Source organism: Eretmochelys imbricata, chromosome 9 (genome assembly GCF_965152235.1).
Source record: "Eretmochelys imbricata isolate rEreImb1 chromosome 9, rEreImb1.hap1, whole genome shotgun sequence".
NCBI lineage: Eukaryota > Metazoa > Chordata > Testudines > Cheloniidae > Eretmochelys > Eretmochelys imbricata.
Genome location: NC_135580.1, coordinates 22,253,568 through 22,266,661, shown reverse-complemented (window position 1 = coordinate 22,266,661; position 13,094 = coordinate 22,253,568).

Genomic DNA, 13,094 nt, shown 5'->3' with positions numbered 1-13,094 from the left:
AACCAGGCCTATCCATTGCTTAGGCAGGACTTAAGTGGTGCAGAGGCTTTATTGTGCTGACCAGAGAAGAATTTGCCTCTACATAGTTGTTTCATTAACATTCTGTTTATCATCTCTTCGTGTGTATTCCATAGCAAACTATTTGGAGCTTGATCCTGCAGATGACTCTATGTGTGCACACCTCTGCACCTGTGTGCTGTCAACTGCAGGATCAGGACCTTAGTCTATTTAAGACTTATCTCACTATGTCATTCATTGGAATTGAAGTAAAATAAAAAAATCTATACAATTGTGTCAATCGCATTGGGGTCACATTACACTAGGTGCTGAACAAAAAAATAGCAAGAGAATGACTCCAGTGGCTACTCTTACAGTTACAAGTTATTATCCTAAATAGCTTACAAACTAAAGAGACAAAACTCAGACAGAAAGGAGAGGAATGGGATAAGACATACCCACAAATGCTCTGACCCTGTAAAGCACATGCCAATGCACTGTGACTACAGACTTTAGTGGGATTACTCATGGTGCATAAAGTGAAGCATGTGCAAAAGTATTTGCAGGATCAGAGTCATGAGGGGGTTGATAGACACATGGCTTGTTAGTTCCAGTTTTTCAGCTTTTTTTACCTGTATGTTTTATTTTTAATTATTCCCAAATTATTTTAAACCTTGCCTTTATTTCTATATATGTTATCGCATTTAACCCTAGACTTTTTCTGTTTTGTTTGCAATTAACACTTGTATTTTCTGCTTTTTAAAAAAGATGTGACTTGAGTTTTACTCTCTGTTAAATGACAGTTTGCCCCAGAATGTATATATTACAGATTTATACATCTAACAACAAGCTGGATCCAGGCTCCAGGATACTCATCCTGCAACCAATGAAATCAATGCAAAACATCCACTGACACCAGTGGGAGTAAGATCAGGCCACATCCGCTAATACTTAGCATTTAAATAGCACTTCACATGTTTGCAGGGCTGTATGATTAACTAATTTTCACAAGTCTCCTGTGAGGTAAGTCGTTAGACTGATTCCACAGATGAGGGAACAGAGAGGAAGTAATATGCCCAAAGCCATGCAGCAAGATAGTGGCAGAACTCAGGCCTACCTTACTCCCAGCCCAGATCTTCCAACCTCATCAATCCAGAATGCATTGCTCCTTTCCTTTTAAGGCTAACACTGTATAACCTTTATGGGACATTTCTTCAACCATTGCTCAGGAGAGTAATCCCATGGACTTCAGTGGGACAACCCCTGGACAAAAGATCAAAGTCATTGGGAGTTTTGCCACTGGCTTCAATGGGGGCAGGCCCATGGAGCTTGGACCTGACTTCTTGTTTACACACTAATGGTGTTGGGGTATGAGGACTACAGGATCAGGCCTTAGATTTCGGTCTAGAAGATTTCTTTTCCAACCAATAAAGCTTTAAATGAGTGAAGCTATTTAATTATTTGTGAGAACTTTAGATAAAAATTGCTTTCTAGTGTCATTCTCACTCGATAGCTTTTCTAATCTAACCTTCCCAGGTACCTCCTATTGTTTATGGTTTGTGGCTAGAAGCTACAAACATTGGACTACATCAGGGATCAAACCTCCCCCCGCCCTGCTCTCCTTATGCTAATTAATGTATCTATTATATAAGACCATTTAGAGGCACTGTAAGCTTTTTTAAAGAGCCACCACAGCCAGATATTACAGCAAAATCTTGGATGATCTGCAGCACCTGAAACAGTATTAATGTCCTGAGAGAAAGAAATAATATGCAGCTAAAACCTGAAATGGCCTCCATAATTTTTTCAGAAATCAGTTTCCTGCCATTAAAACAAACCGATAGTTGAGTTAATTACTTCAGCATTGTAGCATGCATCCTTCCTGTTCTGACTACAGTTTGTCTAGAAACTAGAAGAGGCAAAAACACCAAATCAAACCAAACCAGAAAAAAAACCCACCAAAACAAAAGGAAATATAGAACAACATTTTGTTTTCCTTTAGTTTAAAAGCTTCAGTATAAAAATAACTGGCTGGTCAACAGGCCCTGATTTCGGGCATTCTTCCTGCTTCTATCTTTTATGCCCGATCAGTCAGGTTTTGGAGAGATAAGGGAGTCCTGCAGCCTATATTCATGTGAGTAGTGAGTGCCACTGTCTCTAACATCCTCATTTCCACATCTGCCTCTCAGCACCTTCCTGACATGGTGCAATACTAACCTAGTCTCCAGATGTTCCCTAGTCTCCAGATGTTCATCCTTGTGGCAACCTGCTCTCTGAATGTCCAGACATCAGGTAGCAGTGAAACTGCAATGTTGGGTCTATGCCCTAGTGAAGTAGTGATAGTAGGGAAGAGCTGGCACAGCGTCATGCAGATTGTCTTTGAAAACCCATAGCTAGACTGGAAGTAATTTGCTGAGTGGTTCTCAGTACTATGAAGACACTTAGGGCTCTGTCTTGCATGGTGCTGAACGCTCTCCACCACTCCCATAAATTTGCCCACTCATTTATGGTCTTTAGTGATTAAAAATTAAAACAGTAAAATGATGAAGAGGTCAACAAACATGACCCACCCTCAGCCTAATACCATCTCTAGGAACCAGTTCATTAAAAAACACAAAAACCAAGTTACTGCCATCTGGGTTTTTCTATCTGTGTGCCTTTTTTACAGTTAACTCTTCAGGGCAGGAGCTGTTGTTCTGTTTCTCTGCCGTATGATACCATGAAGATGGCAGTGCTCAACAAATTAATCAATTAATTACATACAGCAAACCTAATAAGAAGTCATATCCCTTAGCAAAAACATGTTAATTTTTCTTAATAATACCAGTACGGAACTAAGAGTGGCAGAGGTTAGGACAGAGACCTGGGATTCAGGACTTTTGCATTTTGTTCTGGGCTCTGCTACTGGCCTACTGTGTCCATTGCTTATATACTTTGGGCCTCAGTTTATCCATGTGTAAAAACAGGAATCATAGCTTGAGAGGTGTTCTGAGCTTAATTAGTGTAAAAAGTGATATTATCATGATTTATTTATGGTAGCACCCATAATAACCTAGCATTTTCCAGACATTCAAGAAGAACAGTTCTTGCTTCTAGCAGCTCACAATCTAAGGATAGACAGACAGACAAGTAGACAGATTAGCTGAGATCCAAAACTGAAATGCACTATACGAAGGCAAAGTATTGTTATTAATGATGACATAAAGCAAAATCTGTGTATCTTAGTTTTTTCTCTGGCATCTATCACTGAGATATCTAATGGCCATAAACACTTATTTCAACGATGGTTAACAAACTATAAAGGTGGCGAAGCATGGTTTACTTATATATTCAGGTATATACGGTTTATTAAATCCATCAGTGTTTGTGCCGCATACTTCAGACTGTTCATTAGGCCTTAACCACAGGCAAATTTTCTCTTTTTGCTCTAGAATACTGTATGTGAATAAAACTCACCTTGCCCACACCACAGCACAGAAGACCTTTTCAATAATCCAAATTCCTGCCATCAGTCTTAGTTATGTGAATTAGGGCAAGTCACTTAAACTTCTCCAATCTGAAAAATTGCAACACCATCAACCTTATACAATTGTTGTGAGGGTTATTAATTAGGGTTGGTAAAGCTTTTTAGAGCCTCAGGTGAAAGTTCTGACGTAGGTGCAAAATATTCATTTTTGTAATATCTCTGAGTTCCAAAGTAAGAAAAAAGTTTGATCCTCATATGTCACTTCATCCCTCAGTGGGCTTGAGAATTCTGACCCTAACCCAGGAACCCAATCTGATAAATAGCTACATGCTGCCTGATTCCTACTTCTTGCCAGATATTCCTCATCCTTGAAAATGCTGGTCTGTACCACTTCATGAAGAAACGCAACTGAGAAGTGCTCAGAAGTACTGAGAAGTACGTGCAGCCACCTTTGGGAACTGAATCTTAAGAAATTCAGGTTTCTTTTATTAGATAGAATTTCCTTTAATTGGAAATTTAATGACCCATTATTGCTTTTGACACATGCATTACTCCTGTTTGTACCTAATCTTAAACTCCCTGTACAAGCAAAACTCCCACTAAGTGGGATCAAACACATAAGAGCTGTGGAATTGGGCCCCTAAAGCTAATACACACTGTGTGTGCAGCAGGAAGAACAGACCAGTCAATGTAACGATTGGCTTTATAAATAAAATATGCATTTCAGTTCTTATTTAATGTTCATTTTGACAGGCAAGCAGCATTTACAAAGGCAGGTTGACTGGATTGTCTGGGTGTTTGAAAAGGCACTCAACTCTTACAATGTATTATTAAACAAACTTTAAATCAAACCGTTGAAATTAACTCATCCTCCCAAAAAGAAGGACTATTGGACAAAACTACTAGGAAGGTAAAATGTGCCCACTGCAACCTTTCTGTGAGTGGGTCTTTGTTTGGCTAGCTGGAAGGGGCATTGCCCCTTTAAGGGCTCCCTTACAGCAGGTTGAGAAAAGGGGAAAAGTGTACAGGGATAGACAGAAAGGGCAGGAAGCAGTTGGGGCCAGAGCAGGAGAAGGTCATTGCATTTCCCTTCCTCCTGACCAGAAGCGTGTATGTGTGTATGTTGGGGGGGCAGTGTATTTTTAACCCATGCACAGTAGCGGATTAATGATTTTGCCGCCCCTAGGCCCTGAAATAATTGCCGCCCCTGGCCCCATAAGAACTTGTTTTAATTTTTGTACGAATTCGTTTGAACCCACCGGCAGCTGTTTCCTGCAGCACGCCTGGGAGGGAGGGCGTAGAATCGGAGCAGTGGCGCGGCTCGGGGGAGGAGGTGGCAGTGGAGTGGAGGTGAGCTGGGGCGGGGAGTGGTTCCTCAGCCCCCACCCCGGGTTACTTGCTGCAGCCCTCCCCGCGCCCCCAGCTCACCTCCGCTCTGCCTCCTCCCCTGAAAGCGCCGCCGCTCCGCTTCTCCTCCCTCCCAATGCTTTCGCGCAGTAAGCCTGGGAGGGAGGGGAAACATGGCGCACCTGCGGGAGGAGGTGGAGCCGGGGCCGGGGATTTGGGGGGCGGAGTTGGGGGGGCAAGAGCACCCACCAGCGCCAGGTATTGTCGGCGCCTATGGTTATTATAAATTTGCCTTCCCTGCAAATTTGTCGGCCTAGGCGCTAATACGCCGCTGCCCATGCAGCCATGTAAAGGCCCTTGTTATCAGGACTGGTCTGACAGCATCCACCCATAAACTTGTAAAAAGGACTGGATTCTTTTTTAACCTCTGTGGACATTATGTTAGTTGCCCTTTTCCTTCACTGGCCGGGAAGGCATTTTTTCCTCACAGCTAGATTGGCTGCGGTGCACTGGGTTTTTATGCCTTCCCCTACAGATGGTTTGGGACCCGGGAGGGGGGGAGTAGAGAGATTAGGTTGTAAAGTCTCAATTTAATACATAACACCTGTGGCAGATGTCCAGTGCAGGTACTTGATATGGAAAGGATACTGTCATCAGATATCAGAGTAACAGCCATTTTAGTCTGTATTCGCAAAAAGAAAAGGAGTACTTGTGGCACCTTAGAGACTAACCAATTTATTTGAGCATCCGATGAAGTGAGCTGTAGCTCACGAAAGCTTATGCTCAAATAAATTGGTTAGTCTCTAAGGTGCCACAAGTACTCCTTTTCTTTTTGTGTCATCAGATAAAATGGATTGGAAAAGGATTTGAAGGAAAACACCTCTTATGGGAACTTAGTACAGGGAGTTTGAGCCTCCTACATCTCATCAGAGGGGAGCCAACCACCGCCCTTCCCTACCCCCATTTAAGGGAGTTGAAGAAGTAGGTTTGGGGCTCCTACATCTGGAACATCAGAGAGACATTCCCCCTCCCCTCCTTCCTGCACTGTACAATTTGTTGCCAGGCACTCCCAGATATTGTAAGTGAATAAAGTTGCAGCCTAATTAAAGCACATCCATGGCCTCCTGTCTTTCTTCCAGCATGGACAAACAATAAGGATGAAATTATGCAGTAAACTAAAGTATTAATTAGTAGTATATAGAACACACTTGCAGGTCCATATAGGGGAAGTTTGTAACCTCTCTTCCTTTGAGACTGATTAGGATACTCTGCTTCACTTTAGTAGCATTGGCTTCAATTGGACTACTCATGGAGTAAGGTACCACTAACCAGAAGGGTATGAGAATCTGACCCTATGAGATTAAAAGCATTTCTAATACTTCATGATAGTTCCAGTTCTACTCTTCTCTTGGTTAATGTGGTCAGCAGTAACACAGGAATATCTAGTTAAAATATGAATGATAGAGATTCTAATGTAAGACACAAACTAGGAATTCAGATGATTGCTTATGTTACCATACACTGTGTTTGACAGAAAAGCAAATCCAACAATGATTTGTAATCTGTAACAATATATCTAATGCATCACTAAAGTTAATAATACCTAGAAATAGTTTTGTAAGGATTTGGAGAATCTGTTGTACCAACTGCAACAAGTTTGGGAAATCTGATTTTATGAGAGTGCTTGAAAGATCTCATGGAAGTACTTTTTGGTCTCACTTAAATCAGACTGAATCTGTTATACCGCACAGGGCTTGATCTCCAGTCCTCATGCTAGCCCCACCATGCTCTGCTTTATTCATCCACTCTACCTCCTCAACCAAAAGAGTTTACTATTTATGGGCAGATCCCAAAGCTCCTCAGAGAAGCTCATGGAACTGTTCAGCCACCACTTGGTACACATGCAAAGTGAAATTTACTACTGCAATTTTCCTTTCCTTGATTTTCCTTTAAATTTTCTGGTTTACGATGTTATGGGTAAATGTACAAACTATCTCTTGTTTGCTTACTTCCTTTCCCAGAATGATGATGTCCAGATATATTGTTGTTTTTCCTTCTCCTTTTTCAGTTTCAGAATCTTGTTCTGGGAATCCATTTATGTGATATGGGTGAAATTCACACACACTGCACAAGGCCTAGGCACCACTTCAGCCTACCATCACCCCCCAAAAAGCCTTAGCTGGTGCACAGGCTCTGTGCATGTCCTCTGCATAGGGGTTAAATTTACCCTATTTGATGTCTCCATCAGAAGTTCTAGTAGGATCTCAGAGCAATCCTACAGCCAGCAGAAGTCAAATGTGGGGACTTTGAAATGTAGGTGGGCGGAAGAGATGTTAAAATTATTTCAACACCTCTTCCTCCTGCACCTATAGCTGTACCTGGTGACAAGCATGGACAGCACTGCATATCCAACTTTACCTCCATCCCACAGAGAGCTTCTACTACCTCATTTTATATTATTGCAGCTTATTAATGGTTAGAACACTGGATGAGCAGTCAGGAGTCCTGGGTTCTATTTCCAGCTCTGCCATTGGTCTGTTGGGTGACCATGGGCAAGTCCCTTCACCTCTCTGTGCCTCAATTTCCCTTCTACTAAAACTGGGATAATGATACCTACCCCCTTTGTGAGACCTCTTGATGAAAAGTGCTATATAAGAGCTAGATATTATTATTAAACAATAAACTATGGAATTGAGGTTACAAAAAACTACACAACAAAAATTTGCCAGACACTATTTCCATATTCCTTCTCTGCTACTTATTTTTATTGTGTCCATCCCTCATTTTGGGTTCACGTCTTGTATTTTAGAAGCTGCTGTTGCGCATTAGGCTTGGAAGGGTGGGAGGTATAGGGCTCAATTCTGATCTTATTTACACAAATGGTAGTCACCTGCTGTACCACTAAAGTTTATCTATGGTATTTATAAGACCCTTATCACTTTGGTATCTAAATTAATTGAATTATGCAACCATAAAACTGGAGCAAAGTAAGATTTACTCTAGCACTGTGCATCTTAAGAATGTGGTATATTAGCTGTACAGAAGCAAAAGTAAGAGTGGCCCTCAGGTATGAAGGGATTGTAGGCCCCTTTTATGGGAGGATTACAATGTCAACACTTAACTGGAACCTGCAAACCCTGACCTGCCAATCAAACTCACCAGAGTCAAGGTCCCGCATAGGAATCTGGACCACTGGGATTGGCTGAGCACTGTGGCTGCCCAGCAAATCCCAACCCCCCAGCTCTAGCTGAGGGAGGGGAACAGTGCTGTTACTGATTAGTTCATATTTTGACAGAGTGATACATTTATTAAATATAAATGAGGAAAATGCTCAACTTCTTTTTGTATTAAACATTGTATTGCAAGAGAGTTTATCATTTCACTGGAGCTGTCCAAAGCAAATATACCAGGATTATATTACTTTTCAGGCAGATTTGCTTTATGCTCCAAAAGGCATGAAAGGCTGGCATTATTCCAATATGACACATGTCTTGAATTGTTTTACTACTTTAGAAACAATACAGTATATATAACAGCTTTGTAGGGTCTGAAATTCCTGATAATCTATCAGTGGAACACAACATTTTGGTTCACGTTTTGCTTCTTTTGGAATCAAAAATACACATTGTAATTTTATATCTGGATAGATTCTTTCTTATCAGTTTTTTCTTCTGCCATCCATATTTCCCTTCACTATTCACTAGAATCCACATACTTTTCTGAAGAGATAGCAAAGACTAAAAGTCTCAGGAAATTCCAGAATAATTTTTTTTTATGTACAAAGGAAGGTGAATTTTAGCTGTAATAAAAATGAAAGTTGATAGGTTTGGATGAAACGCTGGAATTGTTCAAGCAGATTGTGTGATGTTTCCCCCCCAGCTTTTCTAGTGTACCCACACATTGAAATGAAATACTCACCCTTAGTTATCAAATCATGGCCTAAGTTATAGCTGCACCATTTTTATTAAATTCAGTGGGGGCTCCACAGCTAAAATCCTGTGTCCTGCTTTGAAAATCTAATCCCTAAGCATTCCAGTGCTTTTGTGAAGTATATTGGTTTCCACTAAGGACTAAACTGAGCCCATCAGAGCTATGTGGTCAAGTGGATAGAGCACTGGACTGGGACCCTATTTCTGACCTTGGCACTGGCCTGCTGATAACCTCAAGCAAGTAATTTAACCTCTGTGTGCTTCCAGTTTCCCCATCTGTAAAATGGGGATAATGATACTAACCTCCATTGTAAAGGACTTTGAGATCTATGGGTGAAAAGTGCTGCACGAGAGCTAGACATTAAATTTTGGATTTGCTGATACTAATTATTATTGATAATAATTATTTACCGCACATCAAAATTCAGTATGAACATTAGATAATTATGTAATCCTCAGAATGACTGTGTGAAGTAAATACTGTTAATATTCCCATTTGCAGATGGGGAAACTGAGGCAGAAAGGCCAGGTGATTTATGCAAAACTACAGATTAAATCTCTGCCAATGGCTGGGGTTTCTGGATCCTGGACTTATGCTCAGACTATTCCTCTTCCCACATGCTATACCTGTAATCTCCCTCTAGCATTATCAGTTTACTATTGCAACAATAGTCTAGAATGGAAGTGCTATGCCCCTATTACAAATGTGAATTACCTGTACATCCCTGGTGCATGGCGCCTCTTACAAGTACATTAGTTCTGTTGTATTACAGTAATAAAGGATGGCCTTACATAAAATATCTCAAATGTAGCTTTCATGACAAAGTTTTAAGGGCTTGATTCTGCACTATTCAAGTTAATGGGAGTTTTTACATTGACTTGAATGGGAGCAGAATCAAGCCATAAGTGCCCTATGGTTCAGGATGGATCATAGCCCTGGTCTACACTACGAGTTTAGGTCATATTTAGCAGCGTTAGATCGATTTAACCCTGCACCCGTCCACACAACGAAGCCATTTTTGTCGACTTAAAGGGCTCTTAAAATAGATTTCTGTACTCCTCCCTGATGAGGGGATTAGTGCTGAAATCGACATTGCCGGGTCGAATTTTGGGTAGTATGGACGCAATTCGACGGTACTGGCCTCCGGGAGCTATCCCAGAGTGCTCCATTGTGACCACTCTGAACAGCACTTTTAACTCAGATGCACTAGCCAGGTACACAGGAAAAGCACCGGGAACTTTTGAATTTCATTTCCTGTTTGGCTAGCGTGGCGAGCTCATCAGCAGAGGTGACCATGCAGTCCCAGAATCGCAAAAGAGTTCCAGCATGGACCGAACGGGAGGTACGGGATCTGATCGCTGTATGGGGAGATGAATCCGTGCTATCAGAACTCCATTCCAAAAGATAAAATGCCAATATATTTGAAAAAAATCTCCAAGGGCATGATGGACAGAGGCTACAACAGGGACCCGCAGCAGTGCCACGTGAAAATTAAGGCACTCAGGCAAGCCTACCAAAAAACCAGAGGCAAACGGCCTCTCCGGGTCAGAGCCCCAGACATGCCACTTCTATGATGAGCTGCATGCAATTCTAGGGGGTGCCCCTACCAGTACCCCACCCCTCTCCATAGACATCTGCAAGGGGGGAGTCTCATGCAACAGGGATGAGGATTTTGGGGACAAGGAAGATGAGGAGGAGGAGGATAGCGCACAACAGGCAAGCAGAGAAACCATTCTCCCCAACAGCCAGGAACTGTTTATCACCCTGGAGCCAATACCCTCCCAACCCATGAAGCCGGAAGAGGCACCTCTGGTGAATATACCTTTGTAAACATAATACATGGTTTAAAAGCAAGCATGTTTAATGATTAATTAATTAATAATCCCTGAAGACCTGGGATGCATTCACGGCCAGTACAGCTACTGGAAAAGTCTGTTAACATGTCTGGGGATGGAGCGGAAATCCGCCAGGGACATTATTAAGGGGACATTCAGAGGTGGCTGTTCCTGCTGGGCTGTTTGCCTGTGGCTGAAAAGAACTCATCCCTGCTTTTAGCCACACTGTAGGGGGAAGGGGAGGCCGTTCACGGTGAGCTGTTCGCATTTGGCTGGCAGGGATCTTCCCTGATACTAGTCACGTGGTGGGAGGAGGGATGAAGCAATCATCCCAGAGAATTGGGTGGGGTGGGGAAGTTAGTTGGGTTTGTGCTGCACATTAACCTGAAAACCGCAGCCCCTCCTTTTAAATGGCCAACCCAATGGGTGCTTGGTATGGGAAAGGAGGGCGCTGCTGTTTGAAACCATTCCCACATGTTATGAAGGTGGAAGAAGCCGAAAGACTGGGGCTTACCATGGCTGCCTGCAAGCCGAATTCTGTTGCCTGGTCCTGCATGTGTGATCTCTCACACCAAACCGGCAGGCCCTCAATATAAGAGACAAAATGTGACCTTGTACAGAAAGCACATGTGCTATGTAATGTTAACAGCTTGGTTCACTGTGAAAGAGCGTACCCATTGTTCTCTAAAATGTGTCTTTTTAAATACTACTCTCCCTTTTTTTCCTCCTGCAGCTGCAAATGTTTCAATGCTCCCCCAATCATTTCCGTCCCAGAGGCTAGCGCAGACAAGAAGGTGAAAAAAACGCACTTGCGATGAAATGTTCTCTGAGCTCATGCAGTCCTCCCACACTGAAAGAGCTCAGCAGAATGCGTGGAGGCAAACAATGGCAGAGTCCAGGAAAGCAGAAAATGAACGCGAGGACAGAAGGGATGAGCAAGATGAGAGGTTGCGGGAGCAAGAGGAGAGGTGGTGGCAGCATGATGAGAGGAGGCAGGATGCAATGCTGAGGCTACTGGGGGATCAAACTGATATGCTCCGGCGTCTGGTGGAGCTGCAGGAAAGGAAGCAGGAGCACAGATCGCCGCTGCAGCCCCTATGTAACCACCCGCCCTCCTCCCCAAGTTCCATAGCCTCCTCACCCAGACGCCCGAGAACGCAGGGTGGGAGGGCCTCCGGGCACCCAACCACTCCACCCCAGAGGACTGCCCAAGCAACAGAAGGCTGGCATTCAATAAGTTTTGAAGTGCAGTGTGGCCTTGTCCTTCCCTCCTCCCCTCATCCACCACCCTACCCGGTGCTTCCCTCCTCCCCCACCCCTTCCGGGATACCTTGGCAGTTATCCCCCTATTTGTGTGATGAATTAATAAAGAATGCACGATTTTGAAACAACAATGGCTTTATTGCCTCTGCAAGCGGTAATCAAAGGAGGGAGGGCAGCTGGCTTACAGGGAAGTAGAGAGAACCAAGGGGGCAGGTTTTCATCAAGGAGAAACAAACAGAAGTGTCACACCATAGGCTGGCCAGTCATGAAACTGGTTTTCAAAGCTTCTCTGATGCGCAGCGCGCCCTGCTGTGCTCTTCTAATCGCCCTTGTGTCTGGCTGTGCGTAATCAGCGGCCAGGTGATTTGCCTCAACCTCCCATCCCACCATAAACATCTCCTTCTTACTCTCACAGATATTGTGGAGCACACAACAAGAAGAAATAACAATGGGAACATTGGTTTTGCTCCGGTCTAACCGAGTCAGTAAACTGCTCCAGCGCACTTTTAAATGTCCAAATGCACATTCTACCACCATTTTGCACTTGCTCAACCTATAATTGAACAGCTCCTTACTACTGTCCAGGGTGCCTGTGTATGGCTTCATGAGCCATGGCATTAAGGGGTAGGCTGGGTCCCCAAGGATAACTATAGGCATTTCAACATCCCCAACAGTTATTTTCTGGTCTGGGAAGTAAGACCCTTCCTGCAGCTGTTCAAACAGACCAGAGTTCCTGAAGATGCGAGCATCATGCACTTTCCCAGCCATCCCACGTTGTTGTCGGTGAAACATCCCTTGTGATCCACCAGTGCTTGCAGCACCATTGAAAAGTACCCCTTGCGGTTTACATACTGGCTGCCAACGTGGTCCGGTCCCAAGATAGGGATATGCATTCCATCTATCGCCCCATCACAGTTAGGGAATCCCATTGAAGCAAAGCCATCCACTATGACCTGCACATTTCCCAGAGTCACTACCCTTGATAACAGAACGTCAATGACTGCACTGGCTACTTTGATCACAGCAGCCCCCACAGTAGATTTGTCCACTCCAAATTGATTCCGTACTGTCTGGCGTTGCAAGCTTCCAGAGGGCTATCACCACTCGCTTGTGAACGGTGAAGGGCTGCTCTCATCTTGGTATTCTTGCACTTCAGAACAAGGGAAAGCAAGTCACAAACTTCCATGAAAGTGCCCTTACGCATGCGAAAGTTTCACACCCACTGGAAATCATCCCAGACCTGCAACACTATGAGG